Raw genomic sequence first — 23690 nt, forward strand, 5'->3', positions numbered from 1 at the left:
AACTAAGGGTCATCCAAGCGCCGCAAAAGGCCGCCATGCCCTGCATACCCCTTTTCTCTTTTCATATGCAGATGAGGGTTCCAGCCAACTTTGGCCCACTGCTTGGATGACATCACCGTATGCAAATCCGTCTTCTGCAGAACTTCCCCCAGGAATGCTTGCACTAGTTGTTGCATTTGGTTTGTTGTTTGGGGGTGCTTCAGTATTAGGCAGCCTTCTGCCCTCCCATGTTCATCTGAAAATATGTGTTCTCCCTGCAGTTGTTGTCCCCAGATGAGAGTTCCCTTGTGCTGCCTCAGTTGAATCTCCTTTACTTGACAGAGATGTGCATGAGCAGCGGCCCTCCCCAGCCCTATCCCAAATCATACTTATTTTGCATAGGAGATACCATGGTCATGAAGATTGTTCTCCCAGGGTGAGGTTCATTCATTGCATTTTGGGTATGCTGACCCCTGTGATTTACCCAAATGTGGGAAACTCGACTGCATTATTTGTGGTAGTGGGGGACTGTGTTTGTGCTTTCCTCTGGTCAGCTCTGTTAAAACTCAGATTTCTTTGTCTCAGATTTTCCTCTAGCCTTGTTCTTCTTTCGAGAGTTCCCTTGTGCTGCCTCAGGTGGATCTCCTTCACTTGACAGGGGGGTGCCCGAGCAGCGACCCTCCCCAGCTCTAGCCCAACTCCTACTTACCTGCCAGGTGAGATACTATGATCAGGAAGGTGCTTCTCCCAGGGCAAGGCTCACCCATTGCACTCTGGGTGTGCTGCTCCTACGATTTCCCCAAATGTGGGACACTTGACTGCATAATTTGTGTTTCCTCTGGTCGGCTCTCGTATAATTCAGATCTCTTTGTCTCAGGTCTTTCTCCAGCCTAGTTTGCTGTCTGTTTCCACTTCTTTTATCTTGAGCCCCTCCCTTCTATACCCTTGTGCACTATCCTGACTTCTCCTCCCGTCTGCTTACTTTGTGCCTTCCAATGCACAATGCAAACTACAGGTAGTGCTGCAGGGCCCACACAATCTTTTACTTGCCTTAAAGAGCAGCTCTGGAGCTGTTACAGTGCCCAGCTGCTGCAAGAAATCAGCTTGAATGCTTCAGGGGATGGGGCATGGCCAACATGAGCCCCACACCAAAGGTGGGTGGGGGTGTTTAATGCGAACTAGGGGTAATCCAAGCACCGCAAAAGGCCGCCATGCCCTGCACGCCCCTTTTCTCTTTTCATATGCAGATGAGGGTTGAAGCCAACTTTGACCCACTGCTTGGATGACATCACCATATGCAAATCCATCTGCTGCAGGCCTTGCCCCAGGAATGCTTGCACTAGTTGTTGCATTTGGTTTGTTGTTTGGGGGTGCTTCAGTATTAGGCAGCCTTCTGCCCTCCCATGTTCATCTGAAAATATGTGTTCTCCCTGCAGTTGTTGTCCCCAGATGAGAGTTCCCTTGTGCTGCCTCAGTTGAATCTCCTTTACTTGACAGAGATGTGCCTGAGCAGCGGCCCTCCCAGCCCTATCCCAAATCATACTTATTTTGCATAGGAGACACCATGGTCATGAAGATTGTTCACCCAGGGTGAGGTTCATTCATTGCATTCTGGGTATGCTGACCCCTGTGATTTCCCCAAATGTGGGAAACTCGCCTGCATTTTTTGTGGTAGTGGGGGACTGTGTTTGTGTTTTCCTCTGGTCAGCTCTGGTAAAAGTCAGATTTCTTTGTCTCATATATTCCTCTAGCCTTGTTCTTCTTTCGAGAGTTCCCTTGTGCTGCCTCAGTTGGATCTCCTTCACTTGACAGGGGGGTGCCCGAGCAGTGACCCTCCCCAGCTCTAGCCCAACTCCTACTTACCTGCCAGGTGAGATACTATGATCATGAAGGTGCTTCTCCCAGGGCAAGGCTCACCCATTGCACTCTGGGTGTGCTGCTCCTGTGATTTCCCCAAATGTGGGAAACTTGATTGCATAATTTGTGTTTCCCCTGGTCGGCTCTCGTATAATTCAGATCTCTTTGTCTCAGGTCTCTCTCCAGCCTAGTTTGCTGTCTGTTTCCACTTCTCTTTTCTGGAGCCACTCCCTTCTATGCCCTTGCGCACTATCCTGACTTCTCCCGTCTGCTTACTTTGTGCCTTCCAACGCACAATGCGAACTACAGGTAGTGCTGCAGGGCCCACACCCTTTTAGTTGCCTTACAGAGCAGCTCTGGAGCTGTTACAGTGCCCAGCTGCTGCAAGAAATCAGCTTGAATGCTTCAGGGGCTGGGGCATAGCCAACATGAGCCCCACACCAAAGGAGGGTGGGGGTGTTTAATGCGAACTAGGGGTCATCCAAGCACCGCAAAAGGCCGCCATGCCCTGCATGCCCCTTTTCTCTTTTCATATGCAGATGAGGGTTCCAGCCAACTTTGGCCCACTGCTTGGATGACATCACCGTATGCAAATCCGTCTGCTGCAGACCTTCCCCCAGGAATGCTTGTACTAGTTGTTGCATATGGTTTGATATTTGATGGTGCTTCAGTATTAGGCAGCCTTCCGCCCTCCCATGTTCATCTGAAAAGATGTGGTCTCCCTGCAGTTGTTGTCCCCAGACGAGAGTTCCCTTGTGCTTCCTCAGTTGAATCTCCTTAACTTGATGGGGGAGGGGCTGCCCGAGCAGCCACCCTCCCCAGCCCTATCCCAACTCATACTTATTTTGCATATGAGATCTCTTGATCATGAAGATTGTTCTCACAGGGTGAAGTTCATCCATTATATTTTAAAATAGGAAGGTACAAATTACATATTTGAATTGCATCTATGTGCTGGATTCAAATGTCCCCCCCCCCCTTCCTTTCTCAATTGTGCCCATCAGCAGCTATTCTAAGGTTGCTGCCAATGGGTGTGACACATTAATTTCTTCTGTGGGGTACACAGGACTCCACAAGGATTCACATTGGGGTGTAGAGTAGGATCTTGATCTGAGGCACCAACCGACTCAAAGCTTTTGACTGTTCCCAAGATGCTCAGCGCATCCTCCTCTATAACCCCGCTTCCATGAACAGGGAGCTCAGTTTGTAGTTGGTGCCTTTAGTAGCAGGCCACTTAACAGGGGCCTGCCTCAGGAAGCCAATTCTTAGCTATTCATTTTGACAAGAAAAGAAGAACTTGTTTTATGAGAATCTACAAGGGCTGCAGCAGGCTAGGTCTAATAGACATCTTTACTGCAGCTTCATCACTCCCAGCGGCGCTGTATACTCCCGTGCCCTGGTTGCTGGGTCACTGCAGCGGAGGCTCCGGTTTCTTCCTAAGGTCAGTCACACACACACCGCCCTTCCGGATCACGAGGCCGCTGATGAAGGGGAGCGTGGCCGTAGGGGGTGGACCGTGTGCGCACTGGCGTGGACACTGATTACTGGGCAGCCGCTCCACTAGCCACCAGGTACAGTTAAGGAGCACAGGTCTGGGGGTTTTTCTCCTATATTAAACCAATTTTGTACTGCCCGCAGCGCATTGTGATAGGTAATAGGGCCTGATTCAGGTTGGATTGCAATCACAATAAGTGATCCAACTGCAAAAATTGCTAAGAGCATACGCATGTGCCTGCATTTTCTGCGGCACCCCGCAGAGAATGCGATCGCCTCTGCCTGTCAATCGGGGCAGGGGGGGAGAGGGGGGTCAGCAACACTCCATTTCCAAGTCAGGGATGGAGCGGTGCGGGGGCAAGGCTTCAAAATGGGGTCTGCAATGGAGGAGACACAGGGGGCGTGGTCACAGCAGCTGTATGACATCACATTCAGCCGCTGTGATCACAAAAATGGTGGCGGCTTCCTGCGCGCACATACAGTCTGCACCAGCAGGAGGCTACACCATTTTTTATGATCACGCTGAACTGCAGTGCGACTGCAATTACAGCATGGTCAAGAAGGGAGGCGTCATGCTGGGTGGCCATAAGAGATGAGCGGGTTCGGTTCCTCGGAATCCGAACCCGCCCGAACTTCACCCTTTTTTGCTCGGGTCCGAGCAGACTCGGATCCTCTCGCCTTGCTCGGTTAACCCGAGCGCGCCCGAACGTCATCATCCCGCTGTCGGATTCTCACGAGACTTGGATTCTATATAAGGAGCCGCGCGTCGCCGCCATTTTCACACGTGCATTGAGATTGATAGGGAGAGGACGTGGCTGGCGTCCTCTCCGTTTAGATTAGAAGATAGAGACGAGTGACATTTGATTTACTACTAATTTGGGGAGCAGTTGAACTTGTCAGGAGTACTCAGTAGTGCAGAGTTTTGCTGATAGTGACAACCAGTTTTATTATTTATAATCCGTTCTCTGCCTGAAAAAAAACGATACACATACCATATCTGTGCTCAGCCTCAGTGTGCTGCATGATATATCATCTATGTATATCTGACTGTGCTGAGTGCTCACTGCTCACACAGCTTAATTGTGGGGGAGACTGGGGAGCAGTTATAGCAGGAGTACAGTGCACACTTTTGCTGCCAGTGTGACCACCAGTATATTGTCTGCCTGAAAAAGTTAAACACTCCTGTGGTGTTTTTTTTTTATTCTATAAATGCATTCTGCTGACAGTGTCCAGCAGGTCCGTCATACATATATTATATAAATATTTACCTGCAGTAGTGTTATATATTTTTTTTCATCTTTATCATCTCTATATTAGCAGACGCAGTACGGTAGTCCACGGCTGTGGCTATCTCTGTGTCGTCAGTGCTCGTCCATAATTGTATACCTACCTACCTGTGGTGGTTTTTTTTTTTCTATCTTCTTCATACTAGTAGTTTAGGAGTCTACTGACAGTGTCCACCAGGTCCATCATTATATTATATACCTACAGTAGTAATATATTTATTATATTATCTATACTAGCAGACACAGTACGGTAGTCCACGGCTGTGGCTATCTCTGTGTCGTCAGTGCTCGTCCATAATTGTATACCTACCTACCTGTGGTGGGTTTTTTTTTTTATCTTCTTCATACTAGTAGTTTAGCAGTCTGCTGACAGTGTCCACCAGGTCCGTCATTATATTATATATATACCTACAGTAGTAATATATTTATTATATTATCTATACTAGCAGATGCAGTACGGTAGTCCACGGCTGTACCTACCTCTGTGTCGTCAGTGCTCGTCCATAATTGTATACCTACCTGTGGTGGAGTTTTTTTATCATTAATTATCATCTCTATACTAGCAGACGCAGTACGGTAGGCCACGGCTGTGGCTATCTCTGTGTCGTCAGTGCTCGTCCATAATTGTATACCTACCTACCTGTGGTGGAAGTTTTTTTCTATCTTCTTCATACTAGTAGTTTAGCAGTCTGCTGACAGTGTCCACCAGGTCCGTCATTATATTATATATACCTACAGTAGTTATATATATATTTTTTTTTATATCATTAATTATCATCTCTATACTAGCAGACGCAGTACGGTAGTCCACGGCTGTAGCTACCTCTGTGTCGTCAGTCACTCGTCATCCATAAGTATACTAGTATCCATCCATCTCCATTGTTTACCTGAGGTGCCTTTTAGTTGTGCCTATTAAAATATGGAGAACAAAAATGTTGAGGTTCCAAAAATAGGGAAAGATCAAGATCCACTTCCACCTCGTGCTGAAGCTGCTGCCACTAGTCATGGCCGAGACGATGAAATTCCATCAACGTCGTCTGCCAAGGCCGATGCCCAATGTCATAGTACAGAGCATGTAAAATCCAAAACACAAAAGATCAGTAAAAAAATGACTCAAAAATCTAAATAAAAATCGTCGGAGGAGAAGCGTAAACTTGCCAATATGCCATTTACCACACAGAGTGGCAAGGAACGGCTGAGGCCCTGGCCTATCTTCATGGCTAGTGGTTCAGCTTCACATGAGGATGGAAGCACTCAGCCTCTCGCTAGAAAAATGAAAAGACTTAAGCTGGCAAAAGCACAGCAAAGAACTGTGCGTTCTTCAAAATCACAAATCCACAAGGAGAGTCCAATTGTGTCGGTTGCGATGCCTGACCTTCCCAACACTGGACGTGAAGAGCATGCACCTTCCACCATTTGCACGCCCCCTGCAAGTGCTGGAAGGAGCACCCGCAGTCCAGTTCCTGATAGTCAGATTGAAGATGTCAGTGTTGAAGTACACCAGGATGAGGAGAATATGGGTGTTGCTGGCGCTGGGGAGGAAATTGACAAGGAGGATTCTGATGGTGAGGTGGTTTGTTTAAGTCAGGCACCCGGCGAGACACCTGTTGTCCGTGGGAGGAATATGGCCATTGACATGCCTGGTGAAAATACCAAAAAAATCAGCTCTTCGGTGTGGAAGTATTTCAACAGAAATGCGGACAACAGGTGTCAAGCCGTGTGTTGCCTTTGTCAAGCTGTAATAAGTAGGGGTAAGGACGTTAACCACCTCGGAACATCCTCCCTTATACGTCACCTGCAGCGCATTCATCATAAGTCAGTGACAAGTTCAAAAACTTTGGGCGACAGCGGAAGCAGTCCACTGACCAGTAAATCCCTTCCTCTTGTAACCAAGCTCACGCAAACCACCCCACCAACTCCCTCAGTGTCAATTTCCTCCTTCCCCAGGAATGCCAATAGTCCTGCAGGCCATGTCACTGGCAATTCTGACGAGTTCTCTCCTGCCTGGGATTCCTCCGATGCATCCTTGAGTGTAACGCCTACTGCTGCTGGCGCTGCTGTTGTTGCTGCTGGGAGTCGATGGTCATCCCAGAGGGGAAGTCGTAAGACCACTTTTACTACTTCCACCAAGCAATTGACTGTCCAACAGTCCTTTGCGAGGAAGATGAAATATCACAGCAGTCATCCTGCTGCAAAGCGGATAACTGAGGCCTTGGCATCCTGGGCAGTGAGAAACGTGGTTCCGGTATCCATCATTACTTCAGAGCCAACTATAGACTTGATTGAGGTACTGTGTCCCCGGTACCAAATACTATCTAGGTTCCATTTCTCTAGGCAGGCGATACCGAAAATGTACACAGACCTCAGAAAAAGACTCACCAGTGTCCTAAAAAATGCAGTTGTACCCAATGTCCACTTAACCACGGACATGTGGACAAGTGGAGCAGGGCAGACTCAGGACTATATGACTGTGACAGCCCACTGGGTAGATGTATTGACTCCCGCCGCAAGAACAGCAGCGGCGGCACCAGTAGCAGCATCTCGCAAACGCCAACTCTTTCCTAGGCAGGCTACGCTTTGTATCACCGCTTTCCAGAATACGCACACAGATGAAAACCTCTTACGGCAACTGAGGAAGATCATCACAGAATGGCTTACCCCAATTGGACTCTCCTGTGGATTTGTGGCATCGGACAACGCCAGCAATATTGTGCGTGCATTATATCTGGGCAAATTCCAGCACGTCCCATGTTTTGCACATACCTTGAATTTGGTGGTGCAGAATTATTTAAAAAACGACAGGGGCGTGCAAGAGATGCTGTCGGTGGCCACAAGAATTGCGGGACACTTTCGGCGTACAGGCACCATGTACAGAAGACTGGAGCAACACCAAAAACGCCTGAACCTGCCCTGCCATCATCTGAAGCAAGAAGTGGAAACGAGGTGGAATTCAACCCTCTATTTGCTTCAGAGGATGGAGGAGCAGCAAAAGGCCATTCAAGCCTATACATCTGACCACGATATAGGAGGTGGAATGCACCTGTCTCAAGCGCAGTGGAGAATGATTTCAACGTTGTGCAAGGTTCTGCAACCTTTGAACTTGCCACACGTGAAGTCAGTTCAGACACTGCCAGCCAGAGTCAGGTCATTCCCGTCATCAGGCTTTTGCAGAAGAAGCTGGAGACATTGAAGGAGGAGCTAAGACAGAGCGATTCCGCTAGGCATGTGGGACTTGTGGATGGAGCCCTTCATTCGCTTAACCAGGATTCACGGGTGGTCAATCTGTTGAAATCAGAGCACTACATTTTGGCCACCGTGCTCGATCCTAGATTTAAAACCTACGTTGTATCTCTCTTTCCGGCAGACACAAGTCTGCAGGGGTTCAAAGACCTGCTGGTGAGAAAATTATCAAGTCAAGCGGAACTTGATCGGTCAACAGCTCCTCCTTCACAGTCTCCCGCAATTGGGGGTGCGAGGAAAAGGCTCAGAATTCCGAGCCCACCCGCTGGCGGTGATGCAGGGCAGTCTGGAGCGACTGCTGATGCTGACATCTGGTCCGGACTGAAGGACCTGCCAACGATTACGGACATGTCGTCTACTGTCACTGCATATGATTCTCTCACCATTGAAAGAATGGTGGAGGATTATATGAGTGACCGCATCCAAGTAGGCACGTCAGACAGTCCGTACGTATACTGGCAGGAAAAAGAGGCAATTTGGAGGCCCTTGCACAAACTGGCTTTATTCTACCTAAGTTGCCCTCCCACAAGTGTGTACTCCGAAAGAGTGTTTAGTGCCGCCGCTCACCTTGTCAGCAATCGGCGTACGAGGTTACTTCCAGAAAATGTGGAGAAGATGATGTTCATTAAAATGAATTATAATCAATTGCTCCGTGGAGACATTGACCAGCAGCAATTGCCTCCACAAAGTATACAGGGAGCTGAGATGGTGGATTCCAGTGGGGACGAATTGATAATCTGTGAGGAGGGGGATGTACACGGTGATGAATCGGAGGATGATGATGAGGTGGACATCTTGCCTCTATAGAGCCAGTTTGTGCAAGGAGAGATTTATTGCTTCTTTTTTGGTGGGGGTCCAAACCAACCCGTCATTTCAGTCACAGTCGTGTGGCAGACCCTGTCACTGAAATGATGGGTTGGTTAAAGTGTGCATGTCCTGTTTATACAACATAAGGGTGGGTGGGAGGGCCCAAGGCAATTCCACCTTGCACCTCTTTTTTCTTTTATTTTTCTTTGCGTCATGTGCTGTTTGGGGAGTGTTTTTTGGAAGGGCCATCCTGCGTGACACTGCAGTGCCACTCCTAGATGGGCCAGGTGTTTGTGTCGGCCACTTGGGTCGCTGAGCTTAGTCACACAGCTACCTCATTGCGCCTCTTTTTTTCTTTGCGTCATGTGCTGTTTGGGGAGTGTTTTTTGGAAGGGCCATCCTGCGTGACACTGCAGTGACACTCCTAGATGGGCCAGGTGTTTGTGTCGTCCACTTGGGTCGCTGAGCTTAGTCACACAGCTACCTCATTGCGCCACTTTTTTTCTTTGCGTCATGTGCTGTTTGGGGAGTGTTTTTTGGAAGGGCCATCCTGCGTGACACTGCAGTGCCACTCCTAGATGGGCCAGGTGTTTGTGTCGGCCACTTGGGTCGCTGAGCTTAGTCACACAGCTACCTCATTGCGCCTCTTTTTTTCTTTGCGTCATGTGCTGTTTGGGGAGTGTTTCTGGAAGGGCCATCCTGCGTGACAATGCAGTGCCACTCCTAGATGGGCCAGGTGTTTGTGTCGGCCACTTGGGTCGCTGAGCTTAGTCACACAGCTACCTCATTGCGCCTCTTTTTTTCTTTGCGTCATGTGCTGTTTGGGGAGTGTTTTTTGGAAGGGCCATCCTGCGTGACACTGCAGTGCCACTCCTAGATGGGCCAGGTGTTTGTGTCGGCCACTTGGGTCGCTGAGCTTAGTCACACAGCTACCTCATTGCGCCTCTTTTTTTCTTTGCGTCATGTGCTGTTTGGGGAGTGTTTTTTGGAAGGGCCATCATGCGTGACACTGCAGTGCCACTCCTAGATGGGCCAGGTGTTTGTGTCGGCCACTTGGGTCACTGAGCTTAGTCATCCAGCGACCTCGGTGCAAATTTTAGGACTAAAAATAATATTGTGAGGTGTGAGGTGTTAAGAATAGACTGAAAATTAGTGGAAATTATGGTTATTGAGGTTAATAATACTTTGGGATCAAAATGACTCCCAAATTCTATGATTTAAGCTGTTTTTTAGGGTTTTTTGAAAAAAACACCCGAATCCAAAACACACCCGAATCCGACAAAAAAAATTCGGTGAGGTTTAGCCAAAACGCGTTCGAACCCAAAACACGGCCGCGGAACCGAACCCAAAACCAAAACACAAAACCCGAAAAATTTCCGGTGCACATCTCTAGTGGCCATGCCATGTCACTGTGCAGGAGCCAGCACCGCTCACACACTAGTCCCCGGTGCAGCCCCCAACCCCCGGGACACCCGGAGCAACAAAATGTAGATTCAGGCCACCAGGCCACGCCCCTACCTATGAAACCATGCCTCCTTTTTACCATTGCGCTGCTTATCTGCGCGCACTGCATTACAATCTCCCTCGCCACCTCTCTGGGTGTCACCAGTGATAGTGACACCTCTGCCATGCTTGTAGCAGCTGGTCCTAAGATCTACACCTCAAGCCCTGAGTGTTTGCCCTTGTGACTTGTTGATCATCATAGCAAAGCAGATGCTTACAGAAAACTGCAGGGGCTTAGATTGAAAATAAAAAAAATTGATGGGTATAAGGTAGAGAGGAGCGGGTTCGGTTCTCCGAGAACTGAATTCCCCACGAACCCCACGAACTCCTCCTCCGAGGCAGGCTCGGTTGTTCCCGCCTGACTCGGAAAACCTGAACAAGGGAAAATGTCATCATCCCGCTGTCGGATTCTCGCGAGATTCGGATTCCATATAAAGAGCTGCGCGTTGCCGCCATTTTTACTCGTGCATTGAAGAGAGAGCGGAGAGGACGTGGCTATGTTCTCTCAGTGGAAATCTCAATATCAGTGCTCAGTATCAGTGGATACTTATTGCTGCTCAGTAATACTAGTAGTGTGTCTCTCCTGCTCAGTGTCAGTTCTCAGTAGTATCCTCATCAGTGCTCAGTATCACTGCTCATTGTCTTGTGCTGCATTGTTGTGCTCAGCATACTACAGTACATTACTAATAGTCCAGTGCTGCATCTTGCTGCTCAGTGTCAGTTCTAGTATCCTCATCAGTGCTCACTATCACTGCTCATTGCATTGTGGTGTTCTGTATACTACAGTAACATAGTAATATAGTAACATATAGTAACATAGTTTTTGAGGTTGAATAGAGGCAAATTGCCCATCGTGTTCAACCTGTTTTAAGTTGTGATGATTCTACATACTTGCTGAATAATGTTTTATGACTAGTTAGCTACTACAACTCATGTTACCCCCGGATTAACCATGTTGATATTTTAAGTATTATAACCTTGGATAGCTTTTTCATTCAGAAATGTATCCATTCCTTTTTTAAATCCAATTACAGAGTCCGCCATTACCACCTTCCCTGGCAGGGAATTCCACATCCTGATTGCCCTAACAGTGAAGATCATAGTATCTCACCTGGCAGGTAAGTAGGAGTTGGGCCAGAGCTGTGGAGGATTGCTGCTCGGGCACCCCCTGTCAAATGAAGGAGTTCCAACTGAGGCAGCACAAGGGAACTCTCGAAAGAAGAACAAGGCTAGAGGAAGATCTGAGACAAAGAAATCTGACTTTTACCAGAGCTGACCAGAGGAAAGCACAAACACAGTCCCCCACTACCACAAATAATGCAGTCGAGTTTCCCACATTTGGGGAAATCACAGGGGTCAGCATACCCAGAATGCAATGAATGAACCTCACCCTGGGAGAACAATCTTCATGACCATGGTATCGCCTATGCAAAATAAGTATGATTTGGGATAGGGCTGGGGAGGGCCGCTGCTCAGGCACATCTCTGTCAAGTAAAGGAGATTCAACTGAGGCAGCACAAGGGAACTCTCATCTGGGGACAACAACTGCAGGGAGAACACATATTTTCAGATGAACATGGGAGGGCAGAAGGCTGCCTAATACTGAAGCACCCCCAAACAACAAACCAAATGCAACAACTAGTACAAGTATTCCTGGGGGAAGTTCTGCAGAAGACGGATTTGCATACGGTGATGTCATCCAAGCAGTGGGCCAAAGTTGGCTGGATCCCTCATCTGCATATGAAAAGAGAAAAGGGGTATGCAGGGCATGGCGGCCTTTTGCGGCGCTTGGATGACCCTTAGTTCGCATTAAACACCCCCACCCTCCTTCGGTGTGGGGCTCATGTTGACAATGCCCCAGCCCCTGAAGCATTCAAGCTGATTTCTTACAGCAGCTTGGCACTGTAACAGCTCCAGAGCTGCTCTGTAAGGCAAGTAAAAGGGTGTGTAGTTTGCATTGTGCATTGGAAGGCACAAAGTAAGCAGACAGGAGGAGAAGTCAGGATAGTGCACAAGGGTATAAAAGGGAGGGGCTCAAGAAAAAAGAAGTGGAAACAGACAGCAAACTAGGCTGGAGAGAGACCTGAGACAAAGAGATCTGAATTATACGAGAGCCGACCAGGGGAAACACAAATTATGCAGTCAAGTTTCCCACATTTGGGGAAATCGCAGGGGCAGCACACCCAGAGTGCAATGGGTGAGCCTTGCCCTGGAAGAAGCACCTTCATGATCATAGTATCTCACCTGGCAGGTAAGTAGGAGTTGGGCTTGAGCTGGGGAGGGTCGCTGCTCGGGCACCCCCCTGTCAAGTGAAGGAGATCCAACTGAGGCAGCACAAGGGAACTCTCGAAAGAAGAACAAGGCTAGAGGAAGATCTGAAACAAAGAAATCTGACTTTTACCAGAGCTGACCAGAGGAAAACACAAACACAGTCCCCCACTACCACAAATAATGCAGTCGAGTTACCCACATTTGGGGAAATCACAGGGGTCAGCATACCCAGAATGCAATGAATGAACCTCACCCTGGGAGAATAATCTTCATGACCATGGTATCTCATATGCAAAATAAGTATGATTTGGGATAGGGCTGGGGAGGGCCGCTGCTCAGGCACATCTCTGTCAAGTAAAGGAGATTCAACTGAGGCAGCACAAGGGAACTCTCATCTGGGGACAACAACTGCAGGGAGAACACATATTTTCAGATGAACATGGGAGGGCAGAAGGCTGCCTAATACTGAAGCACCCCCAAACAACAAACCAAATGCAACAACTAGTGCAAGCATTCCTGTTTGTTTCTGAAGCCAACTTTGACCCACTGCTTGGATGACATCACCATATGCAAATCCATCTGCTGCAGGCCTTCCCCCAGGAATGCTTGCACTCTTTATATGAAATCCGAATCTCGCGAGAATCCGACAGCGGGATGATGACATTTTCCCTTGTTCAGGTTTTCCGAGTCAGGCGGGAACAACCGAGCCTGCCTCGGAGGAGGAGTTCGTGGGGTTCGTGGGGAATTCGGTTCTCGGAGAACCGAACCCGCTCCTCTCTACCTTATACCCATCAATTTTTTTTATTTTCAATCTAAGCCCCTGCAGTTTTCTGTAAGCATCTGCTTTGCTATGATGATCAACAAGTCACAAGGGCAAACACTCAGGGCTTGAGGTGTAGATCTTAGGACCAGCTGCTACAAGCATGGCAGAGGTGTCACTATCACTGGTGACACCCAGAGAGGTGGCGAGGGAGATTGTAATGCAGTGCGCGCAGATAAGCAGCGCAATGGTAAAAAGGAGGCATGGTTTCATAGGTAGGGGCGTGGCCTGGTGGCCTGAATCTACATTTTGTTGCTCCGGGTGTCCCGGGGGTTGGGGGCTGCACCGGGGACAAGTGTGTGAGCGGTGCTGGCTCCTGCACAGTGACATGGCATGGCCACTAGAGATGTGCACCGGAAATTTTTCGGGTTTTGTGTTTTGGTTTTGGGTTCGGTTCCGCGGCCGTGTTTTGGGTTCGAACGCATTTTGGCTAAACCTCACCGAATTTTTTTTGTCGGATTCGGGTGTGTTTTGGATTCGGGTGTTTTTTTCAAAAAACCCTAAAAAACAGCTTAAATCATAGAATTTGGGAGTCATTTTGATCCCAAAGTATTATTAACCTCAATAACCATAATTTCCACTAATTTTCAGTCTATTCTTAACACCTCACACCTCACAATATTATTTTTAGTCCTAAAATTTGCACCGAGGTCGCTGGATGACTAAGCTCAGTGACCCAAGTGGCCGACACAAACACCTGGCCCATCTAGGAGTGGCACTGCAGTGTCACGCATGATGGCCCTTCCAAAAAACACTCCCCAAACAGCACATGACGCAAAGAAAAAAAGAGGCGCAATGAGGTAGCTGTGTGACTAAGCTCAGCGACCCAAGTGGCCGACACAAACACCTGGCCCATCTAGGAGTGGCACTGCAGTGTCACGCAGGATGGCCCTTCCAAAAAACACTCCCCAAACAGCACATGACGCAAAGAAAAAAAGAGGCGCAATGAGGTAGCTGTGTGACTAAGCTCAGCGACCCAAGTGGCCGACACAAACACCTGGCCCATCTAGGAGTGGCACTGCAGTGTCACGCAGGATGGCCCTTCCAAAAACACTCCCCAAACAGCACATGACGCAAAGAAAAAAAGAGGCGCAATGAGGTAGCTGTGTGACTAAGCTCAGCGACCCAAGTGGCCGACACAAACACCTGGCCCATCTAGGAGTGGCACTGCAGTGTCACGCAGGATGGCCCTTCCAAAAAACACTCCCCAAACAGCACATGACGCAAAGAAAAAAAGTGGCGCAATGAGGTAGCTGTGTGACTAAGCTCAGCGACCCAAGTGGACGACACAAACACCTGGCCCATCTAGGAGTGTCACTGCAGTGTCACGCAGGATGGCCCTTCCAAAAAACACTCCCCAAACAGCACATGACGCAAAGAAAAAAAGAGGCGCAATGAGGTAGCTGTGTGACTAAGCTCAGCGACCCAAGTGGCCGACACAAACACCTGGCCCATCTAGGAGTGGCACTGCAGTGTCACGCAGGATGGCCCTTCCAAAAAACACTCCCCAAACAGCACATGACGCAAAGAAAAAAGAGGTGCAAGGTGGAATTGCCTTGGGCCCTCCCACCCACCCTTATGTTGTATAAACAGGACATGCACACTTTAACCAACCCATCATTTCAGTGACAGGGTCTGCCACACGACTGTGACTGAAATGACGGGTTGGTTTGGACCCCCACCAAAAAAGAAGCAATAAATCTCTCCTTGCACAAACTGGCTCTATAGAGGCAAGATGTCCACCTCATCATCATCCTCCGATTCATCACCGTGTACATCCCCCTCCTCACAGATTATCAATTCGTCCCCACTGGAATCCACCATCTCAGCTCCCTGTATACTTTGTGGAGGCAATTGCTGCTGGTCAATGTCTCCACGGAGCAATTGATTATAATTCATTTTAATGAACATCATCTTCTCCACATTTTCTGGAAGTAACCTCGTACGCCGATTGCTGACAAGGTGAGCGGCGGCACTAAACACTCTTTCGGAGTACACACTTGTGGGAGGGCAACTTAGGTAGAATAAAGCCAGTTTGTGCAAGGGCCTCCAAATTGCCTCTTTTTCCTGCCAGTATACGTACGGACTGTCTGACGTGCCTACTTGGATGCGGTCACTCATATAATCCTCCACCATTCTTTCAATGGTGAGAGAATCATATGCAGTGACAGTAGACGACATGTCCGTAATCGTTGGCAGGTCCTTCAGTCCGGACCAGATGTCAGCATCAGCAGTCGCTCCAGACTGCCCTGCATCACCGCCAGCGGGTGGGCTCGGAATTCTGAGCCTTTTCCTCGCACCCCCAATTGCGGGAGACTGTGAAGGAGGAGCTGTTGACCGATCAAGTTCCGCTTGACTTGATAATTTTCTCACCAGCAGGTCTTTGAACCCCTGCAGACTTGTGTCTGCCGGAAAGAGAGATACAACGTAGGTTTTAAATCTAGGATCGAGCACGGTGGCCAAAATGTAGTGCTCTGATTTCAACAGATTGACCACCCGTGAATCCTGGTTAAGCGAATGAAGGGCTCCATCCACAAGTCCCACATGCCTAGCGGAATCGCTCTGTCTTAGCTCCTCCTTCAATGTCTCCAGCTTCTTCTGCAAAAGCCTGATGACGGGAATGACCTGACTCAGGCTGGCAGTGTCTGAACTGACTTCACGTGTGGCAAGTTCAAAAGGTTGCAGAACCTTGCACAACGTTGAAATCATTCTCCACTGCGCTTGAGACAGGTGCATTCCACCTCCTATATCGTGGTCAGATGTATAGGCTTGAATGGCCTTTTGCTGCTCCTCCATCCTCTGAAGCATATAGAGGGTTGAATTCCACCTCGTTTCCACTTCTTGCTTCAGATGATGGCAGGGCAGGTTCAGGCGTTTTTGGTGTTGCTCCAGTCTTCTGTACGTGGTGCCTGTACGCCGAAAGTGTCCCGCAATTCTTGTGGCCACCGACAGCATCTCTTGCACGCCCCTGTCGTTTTTTAAATAATTCTGCACCACCAAATTCAAGGTATGTGCAAAACATGGGACGTGCTGGAATTTGCCCAGATATAATGCACGCACAATATTGCTGGCGTTGTCCGATGCCACAAATCCACAGGAGAGTCCAATTGGGGTAAGCCATTCTGTGATGATCTTCCTCAGTTGCCGTAAGAGGTTTTCATCTGTGTGCGTATTCTGGAAAGCGGTGATACAAAGCGTAGCCTGCCTAGGAAAGAGTTGGCGTTTGCGAGATGCTGCTACTGGTGCCGCCGCTGCTGTTCTTGCGGCGGGAGTCAATACATCTACCCAGTGGGCTGTCACAGTCATATAGTCCTGAGTCTGCCCTGCTCCACTTGTCCACATGTCCGTGGTTAAGTGGACATTGGGTACAACTGCATTTTTTAGGACACTGGTGAGTCTTTTTCTGAGGTCTGTGTACATTTTCGGTATCGCCTGCCTAGAGAAATGGAACCTAGATAGTATTTGGTACCGGGGACACAGTACCTCAATCAAGTCTATAGTTGGCTCTGAAGTAATGATGGATACCGGAACCACGTTTCTCACTGCCCAGGATGCCAAGGCCTCAGTTATCCGCTTTGCAGCAGGATGACTGCTGTGATATTTCATCTTCCTCGCAAAGGACTGTTGGACAGTCAATTGCTTGGTGGAAGTAGTAAAAGTGGTCTTACGACTTCCCCTCTGGGATGACCATCGACTCCCAGCAGCAACAACAGCAGCGCCAGCAGCAGTAGGCGTTACACTCAAGGATGCATCGGAGGAATCCCAGGCAGGAGAGAACTCGTCAGAATTGCCAGTGACATGGCCTGCAGGACTATTGGCATTCCTGGGGAAGGAGGAAATTGACACTGAGGGAGTTGGTGGGGTGGTTTGCGTGAGCTTGGTTACAAGAGGAAGGGATTTACTGGTCAGTGGACTGCTTCCGCTGTCGCCCAAAGTTTTTGAACTTGTCACTGACTTATGATGAATGCGCTGCAGGTGACGTATAAGGGAGGATGTTCCGAGGTGGTTAACGTCCTTACCCCTACTTATTACAGCTTGACAAAGGCAACACACGGCTTGACACCTGTTGTCCGCATTTCTGTTGAAATACTTCCACACCGAAGAGCTGATTTTTTTTGTATTTTCACCAGGCATGTCAATGGCCATATTCCTCCCACGGACAACAGGTGTCTCGCCGGGTGCCTGACTTAAACAAACCACCTCACCATCAGAATCCTCCTTGTCAATTTCCTCCCCAGCGCCAGCAACACCCATATTCTCCTCATCCTGGTGTACTTCAACACTGACATCTTCAATCTGACTATCAGGAACTGGACTGCGGGTGCTCCTTCCAGCACTTGCAGGGGGCGTGCAAATGGTGGAAGGTGCATGCTCTTCACGTCCAGTGTTGGGAAGGTCAGGCATCGCAACCGACACAATTGGACTCTCCTTGTGGATTTGTGATTTTGAAGAACGCACAGTTCTTTGCTGTGCTTTTGCCAGCTTAAGTCTTTTCATTTTTCTAGCGAGAGGCTGAGTGCTTCCATCCTCATGTGAAGCTGAACCACTAGCCATGAAGATAGGCCAGGGCCTCAGCCGTTCCTTGCCACTCCGTGTGGTAAATGGCATATTGGCAAGTTTACGCTTCTCCTCCGACGATTTTTATTTAGATTTTTGAGTCATTTTTTTACTGATCTTTTGTGTTTTGGATTTTACATGCTCTGTACTATGACATTGGGCATCGGCCTTGGGAGACGACGTTGATGGAATTTCATCGTCTCGGCCATGACTAGTGGCAGCAGCTTCAGCACGAGGTGGAAGTGGATCTTGATCTTTCCCTATTTTTGGAACCTCAACATTTTTGTTCTCCATATTTTAATAGGCACAACTAAAAGGCACCTCAGGTAAACAATGGAGATGGATGGATACTAGTATACTTATGGATGACGAGTGACTGACGACACAGAGGTAGCTACAGCCGTGGACTACCGTACTGCGTCTGCTAGTATAGAGATGATAATTAATGATATAAAAAAAAATATATATATAACTACTGTAGGTATATATAATATAATGACGGACCTGGTGGACACTGTCAGCAGACTGCTAAACTACTAGTATGAAGAAGATAGAAAAAAACTTCCACCACAGGTAGGTAGGTATACAATTATGGACGAGCACTGACGACACAGAGATAGCCACAGCCGTGGCCTACCGTACTGCGTCTGCTAGTATAGAGATGATAATTAATGATATAAAAAAAAATATATATAACTACTGTAGGTATATATAATATAATGACGGACCTGGTGGACACTGTCAGCAGACTGCTAAACTACTAGTATGAAGAAGATAGAAAAAAAAAACCACCACAGTTAGGTATACAATTATGGACGAGTGACGACACAGAGGTAGGTACAGCCGTGGACTACCGTACTGCGTCTGCTAGTATAGATAATATACTAAATATATTACTACTGTAGGTATATAATATAATGACGGACCTGGTGGACACTGTCAGCAGACTCCTAAACTACTAGTATGAAGAAGATAGAAAAAAAAACCCCACCACAGGTAGGTATACAATTATGGACGAGCACTGACGACACAGAGGTAGGTACAGCCGTGGACTACCGTACTGCATCTGCTAGTATAGATAATATAATAAATATATTACTACTGTAGGTATATAATATAATGACGGACCTGGTGGACACTGTCAGCAGACTGCTAAACTGCTAGTATGAAGAAGATAAAAAAAAACCCCACCACAGGTAGGTAGGTATACAATTATGGACGAGCACTGACGACACAGAGATAGCCACAGCCGTGGACTACCGTACTGCGTCTGCTAGTATAGATAATATAATAAATATATTACTACTGTAGGTATATAATATAATGATGGACCTGGTGGACACTGTCAGTAGACTCCTAAACTACTAGTATGAAGAAGATAGAAAAAAAAAAACCACCACAGGTAGGTAGGTATACAATTATGGACGAGCACTGACGACACAGAGATAGCCACAGCCGTGGACTACCGTACTGCGTCTGCTAATATAGAGATGATAAAGATGAAAAAAAATATATAACACTACTGCAGGTAAATATTTATATAATATATGTATGACGGACCTGCTGGACACTGTCAGCAGAATGCATTTATAGAATAAAAAAAAAACACCACAGGAGTGTTTAACTTTTTCAGGCAGACAATATACTGGTGGTCACACTGGCAGCAAAAGTGTGCACTGTACTCCTGCTATAACTGCTCCCCAGTCTCCCCCACAATTAAGCTGTGTGAGCAGTGAGCACTCAGCACAGTCAGATATACATAGATGATATATCATGCAGCACACTGAGGCTGAGCACAGATATGGTATGTGTATCGTTTTTTTTCAGGCAGAGAACGGATTATAAATAATAAAACTGGTGGTCACTATCAGCAAAACTCTGCACTACTGAGTACTCCTGACAAGTTCAACTGCTCCCCAAATTAGTAGTAAATCAAATGTCACTCGTCTCTATCTTCTAATCTAAACGGAGAGGACGCCAGCCACGTCCTCTCCCTATCAATCTCAATGCACGTGTGAAAATGGCGGCGACGCGCGGCTCCTTATATAGAATCCAAGTCTCGTGAGAATCCGACAGCGGGATGATGACGTTCGGGCGCGCTCGGGTTAACCGAGCAAGGCGAGAGGATCCGAGTCTGCTCGGACCCGAGCAAAAAAGGGTGAAGCTCGGGCGGGTTCGGATTCCGAGGAACCGAACCCGCTCATCTCTTATGGCCACCCAGCATGACGCCTCCCTTCTTGACCATGCTGTAATTGCAGTCGCACTGCAGTTCAGCGTGATCATAAAAAATGGTGTAGCCTCCTGCTGGTGCAGACTGTATGTGCGCGCAGGAAGCCGCCACCATTTTTGTGATCACAGCGGCTGAATGTGATGTCATACAGCTGCTGTGACCACGCCCCCTGTGTCTCCTCCATTGCAGACCCCATTTTGAAGCCTTGCCCCCGCACCGCTCCATCCCTGACTTGGAAATGGAGTGTTGCTGACCCCCCTCTCCCCCCCTGCCCCGATTGACAGGCAGAGGCGATCGCATTCTCTGTGGGGTGCTGCAGAAAATGCAGGCACATGCGTATGCTCTTAGCAATTTTTGCAGTTGGATCACTTATTGTGATTGCAATCCAACCTGAATCAGGCCCTATTACCTATCACAATGCGCTGCGGGCAGTACAAAATTGGTTTAATATAGGAGAAAACCCCCCAGACTTGTGCTCCTTAACTGTACCTGGTGGCTAGTGGAGCGGCTGCCCAGTAATCAGTGTCCACGCCAGTGCGCACACGGTCCACCCCCTACGGCCACGCTCCCCTTCATCAGCGGCCTCGTGATCCGGAAGGGCGGTGTGTGTGTGACTGACCTTAGGAAGAATCCGGAGCCTCCGCTGCAGTGACCCAGCAACCAGGGCACGGGAGTATACAGTGCCGCTGGGAGTGATGAAGCTGCAGTAAAGATGTCTATTAGACCTAGCCTGCTGCAGCCCTTGTAGATTCTCATAAAACAAGTTCTTCTTTTCTTGTCAAAATGAATAGCTAAGAATTGGCTTCCTGAGGCAGGCCCCTGTTAAGTGGCCTGCTACTGAAGGCACCAACTACAAACTGAGCTCCCTGTTCATGGAAGCGGGGTTATAGAGGAGGATGCGCTGAGCATCTTGGGAACAGTCAAAAGCTTTGAGTCGGTTGGTGCCTCAGATCAAGATCCTACTCTACACCCCAATGTGAATCCTTGTGGAGTCCTGTGTACCCCACAGAAGAAATTAATGTGTCACACCCATTGGCATCAACCTTAGAATAGCTGCTGATGGGCACAATTGAGAAAGGAAGGGGGGGGGGGACATTTGAATCCAGCACATAGATGCAATTCAAATATGTAATTTGTACCTTCCTATTTTAAAATATAATGGATGAACTTCACCCTGTGAGAACAATCTTCATGATCAAGAGATCTCATATGCAAAATAAGTATGAGTTGGGATAGGGCTGGGGAGGGTGGCTGCTCGGGCAGCCCCTCCCCCATCAAGTTAAGGAGATTCAACTGAGGAAGCACAAGGGAACTCTCGTCTGGGGACAACAACTGCAGGGAGACCACATCTTTTCAGATGAACATGGGAGGGCGGAAGGCTGCCTAATACTGAAGCACCATCAAATATCAAACCATATGCAACAACTAGTACAAGCATTCCTGGGGGAAGGTCTGCAGCAGACGGATTTGCATACGGTGATGTCATCCAAGCAGTGGGCCAAAGTTGGCTGGAACCCTCATCTGCATATGAAAAGAGAAAAGGGGCATGCAGGGCATGGCGGCCTTTTGCGGTGCTTGGATGACCCCTAGTTCGCATTAAACACCCCCACCCTCCTTTGGTGTGGGGCTCATGTTGGCTATGCCCCAGCCCCTGAAGCATTCAAGCTGATTTCTTGCAGCAGCTGGGCACTGTAACAGCTCCAGAGCTGCTCTGTAAGGCAACTAAAAGGGTGTGGGCCCTGCAGCACTACCTGTAGTTCGCATTGTGCGTTGGAAGGCACAAAGTAAGCAGACGGGAGAAGTCAGGATAGTGCGCAAGGGCATAGAAGGGAGTGGCTCCAGAAAAGAGAAGTGGAAACAGACAGCAAACTAGGCTGGAGAGAGACCTGAGACAAAGAGATCTGAATTATACGAGAGCCGACCAGGGGAAACACAAATTATGCAATCAAGTTTCCCACATTTGGGGAAATCACAGGAGCAGCACACCCAGAGTGCAATGGGTGAGCCTTGCCCTGGGAGAAGCACCTTCATGATCATAGTATCTCACCTGGCAGGTAAGTAGGAGTTGGGCTAGAGCTGGGGAGGGTCACTGCTCGGGCACCCCCCTGTCAAGTGAAGGAGATCCAACTGAGGCAGCACAAGGGAACTCTCGAAAGAAGAACAAGGCTAGAGGAATATATGAGACAAAGAAATCTGACTTTTACCAGAGCTGACCAGAGGAAAACACAAACACAGTCCCCCACTACCACAAAAAATGCAGGCGAGTTTCCCACATTTGGGGAAATCACAGGGGTCAGCATACCCAGAATGCAATGAATGAACCTCACCCTGGGTGAACAATCTTCATGACCATGGTGTCTCCTATGCAAAATAAGTATGATTTGGGATAGGGCTGGGAGGGCCGCTGCTCAGGCACATCTCTGTCAAGTAAAGGAGATTCAACTGAGGCAGCACAAGGGAACTCTCATCTGGGGACAACAACTGCAGGGAGAACACATATTTTCAGATGAACATGGGAGGGCAGAAGGCTGCCTAATACTGAAGCACCCCCAAACAACAAACCAAATGCAACAACTAGTGCAAGCATTCCTGGGGCAAGGCCTGCAGCAGATGGATTTGCATATGGTGATGTCATCCAAGCAGTGGGTCAAAGTTGGCTTCAACCCTCATCTGCATATGAAAAGAGAAAAGGGGCGTGCAGGGCATGGCGGCCTTTTGCGGTGCTTGGATTACCCCTAGTTCGCATTAAACACCCCCACCCACCTTTGGTGTGGGGCTCATGTTGGCCATGCCCCATCCCCTGAAGCATTCAAGCTGATTTCTTGCAGCAGCTGGGCACTGTAACAGCTCCAGAGCTGCTCTTTAAGGCAAGTAAAAGATTGTGTGGGCCCTGCAGCACTACCTGTAGTTTGCATTGTGCATTGGAAGGCACAAAGTAAGCAGACGGGAGGAGAAGTCAGGATAGTGCACAAGGGTATAGAAGGGAGGGGCTCAAGATAAAAGAAGTGGAAACAGACAGCAAACTAGGCTGGAGAAAGACCTGAGACAAAGAGATCTGAATTATACGAGAGCCGACCAGAGGAAACACAAATTATGCAGTCAAGTGTCCCACATTTGGGGAAATCGTAGGAGCAGCACACCCAGAGTGCAATGGGTGAGCCTTGCCCTGGGAGAAGCACCTTCCTGATCATAGTATCTCACCTGGCAGGTAAGTAGGAGTTGGGCTAGAGCTGGGGAGGGTCGCTGCTCGGGCACCCCCCTGTCAAGTGAAGGAGATCCACCTGAGGCAGCACAAGGGAACTCTCGAAAGAAGAACAAGGCTAGAGGAAAATCTGAGACAAAGAAATCTGAGTTTTAACAGAGCTGACCAGAGGAAAGCACAAACACAGTCCCCCACTACCACAAATAATGCAGTCGAGTTTCCCACATTTGGGTAAATCACAGGGGTCAGCATACCCAAAATGCAATGAATGAACCTCACCCTGGGAGAACAATCTTCATGACCATGGTATCTCCTATGCAAAATAAGTATGATTTGGGATAGGGCTGGGGAGGGCCGCTGCTCATGCACATCTCTGTCAAGTAAAGGAGATTCAACTGAGGCAGCACAAGGGAACTCTCATCTGGGGACAACAACTGCAGGGAG

General features: G+C 48.4%; 11 non-coding genes across 11 annotated transcripts; 4 read left to right on the plus strand and 7 right to left on the minus strand.

Moving 5' to 3' along the window:
- Window positions 1–364: 364 nt before the first annotated feature.
- LOC135003116 (U1 spliceosomal RNA) lies at window positions 365–528 on the plus strand. The gene has a single exon (XR_010204194.1). It is a non-coding gene; the product is annotated as a U1 spliceosomal RNA (small nuclear RNA).
- A 152-nt stretch (window positions 529–680) lies between these two features.
- On the plus strand, window positions 681–843 carry LOC135003125 (U1 spliceosomal RNA). Its single transcript, XR_010204203.1, has one exon. It is a non-coding gene; the product is annotated as a U1 spliceosomal RNA (small nuclear RNA).
- A 675-nt stretch (window positions 844–1518) lies between these two features.
- On the plus strand, window positions 1519–1682 carry LOC135003115 (U1 spliceosomal RNA). The gene has a single exon (XR_010204193.1). It is a non-coding gene; the product is annotated as a U1 spliceosomal RNA (small nuclear RNA).
- Window positions 1683–1834: 152 nt separating this feature from the next.
- LOC135003136 (U1 spliceosomal RNA) lies at window positions 1835–1997 on the plus strand. Its single transcript, XR_010204211.1, has one exon. It is a non-coding gene; the product is annotated as a U1 spliceosomal RNA (small nuclear RNA).
- A 9446-nt stretch (window positions 1998–11443) lies between these two features.
- Window positions 11444–11607, minus strand: LOC135003109 (U1 spliceosomal RNA). Its single transcript, XR_010204187.1, has one exon. It is a non-coding gene; the product is annotated as a U1 spliceosomal RNA (small nuclear RNA).
- Window positions 11608–12262: 655 nt separating this feature from the next.
- Window positions 12263–12425, minus strand: LOC135003130 (U1 spliceosomal RNA). Its single transcript, XR_010204206.1, has one exon. It is a non-coding gene; the product is annotated as a U1 spliceosomal RNA (small nuclear RNA).
- Window positions 12426–12577: 152 nt separating this feature from the next.
- Window positions 12578–12741, minus strand: LOC135003118 (U1 spliceosomal RNA). Its single transcript, XR_010204196.1, has one exon. It is a non-coding gene; the product is annotated as a U1 spliceosomal RNA (small nuclear RNA).
- A 9202-nt stretch (window positions 12742–21943) lies between these two features.
- Window positions 21944–22106, minus strand: LOC135003137 (U1 spliceosomal RNA). The gene has a single exon (XR_010204212.1). It is a non-coding gene; the product is annotated as a U1 spliceosomal RNA (small nuclear RNA).
- A 152-nt stretch (window positions 22107–22258) lies between these two features.
- On the minus strand, window positions 22259–22422 carry LOC135003117 (U1 spliceosomal RNA). The gene has a single exon (XR_010204195.1). It is a non-coding gene; the product is annotated as a U1 spliceosomal RNA (small nuclear RNA).
- A 675-nt stretch (window positions 22423–23097) lies between these two features.
- LOC135003126 (U1 spliceosomal RNA) lies at window positions 23098–23260 on the minus strand. Its single transcript, XR_010204204.1, has one exon. It is a non-coding gene; the product is annotated as a U1 spliceosomal RNA (small nuclear RNA).
- A 152-nt stretch (window positions 23261–23412) lies between these two features.
- LOC135003127 (U1 spliceosomal RNA) lies at window positions 23413–23576 on the minus strand. Its single transcript, XR_010204205.1, has one exon. It is a non-coding gene; the product is annotated as a U1 spliceosomal RNA (small nuclear RNA).
- Between the last annotated feature and the right edge of the window lie 114 nt (window positions 23577–23690).

This window comes from Pseudophryne corroboree, unplaced genomic scaffold, assembly GCF_028390025.1.
Source record: "Pseudophryne corroboree isolate aPseCor3 unplaced genomic scaffold, aPseCor3.hap2 scaffold_1828, whole genome shotgun sequence".
Lineage (NCBI taxonomy): Eukaryota > Metazoa > Chordata > Amphibia > Anura > Myobatrachidae > Pseudophryne > Pseudophryne corroboree.